The sequence below is a fragment of the Macaca fascicularis genome, chromosome 6 (genome assembly GCF_037993035.2).
Source record: "Macaca fascicularis isolate 582-1 chromosome 6, T2T-MFA8v1.1".
NCBI classification, from domain to species: Eukaryota; Metazoa; Chordata; class Mammalia; order Primates; family Cercopithecidae; genus Macaca; species Macaca fascicularis.
Genome location: NC_088380.1, coordinates 146,207,041 through 146,208,033, shown reverse-complemented (window position 1 = coordinate 146,208,033; position 993 = coordinate 146,207,041).

The following is a 993-nucleotide window of genomic DNA, read 5'->3' as shown; positions in this document are numbered from 1 at the left end:
AGAGAAAAATGAGAATAAGCAAAAGTGGAGACCCCTGATAAACCCATCAGATCTTATGAGACTTATTCACTATCACAAGAATAGCACAGAAAGGCCAGGCGCGGTGGCTCACGCCTGTAATCCCAGCACTTTGGGAGGCCGAGGCGGGTGTATCACGAGGTCGGGAGATCGAGACCATCCTGGCTAACACGGTGAAATCCCGTCTCTACTAAAAATACAAAAAAAATTAGCCGGGCGAGGTGGCGGGCGCCTGTAGTCCCAGCTACTCGGAGGCTGAGGGAGGAGAATGGCGTGAATCCGGGAGGCGGAGCTCGCAGTGAGCCGAGATCGCGCCACTGCATTCCAGCCTGGGCGACAAAGCAAGACTCCGTCTCAAAAAAAAAAAAAAAAAAGAATAGCACAGAAAGACCAGACCCTACGATTCAATTACCTCCCACTGGGTCCCTCCCACAACAGGTGGAAATTATGGGAGACACAATTCAAGTTGAGATTTGGGTGGGGACACAGCCAAACCATATGATTCCGACCCTGGCTCCCCCAAATCTCATGTCCTCACATTTCAAAACCAATCATGCCTTCCCAACAGTCCCCCAAAGTCTTTTTTTTTCTTTCTTTTTTTTTTAGAGACAGTGTTTCACAGTGTTAGCCAGGATGGTCTCGATCTTCTGACCTCGTGATCCGCCCGTCTCGGCCTCCCAAAGTGCTGGGACCACAGGTGTGAGCCACCGCGCCCGGCCCCCCAAAGTCTTACTCATTTTACCATTAACCCAAAAGTCCACAGTCCAAAGTCTCATCTGAGACAAGGCAAGTCCCTTCCACCTATGAGCCTATAAAATCAAAAGCAAGCAGCCAGGTGCAGTGGCTCGCACCTGTAATCACAGCACTTTGGGAGGCCAGGGTGGCTGGGTCATTTGAAGTCAGGAATTTGAGACCAGCCTGGCCAACATGGTGAAACTCTGCCTCTACTAAAACTACAAAATTAGCTGGGCGTGG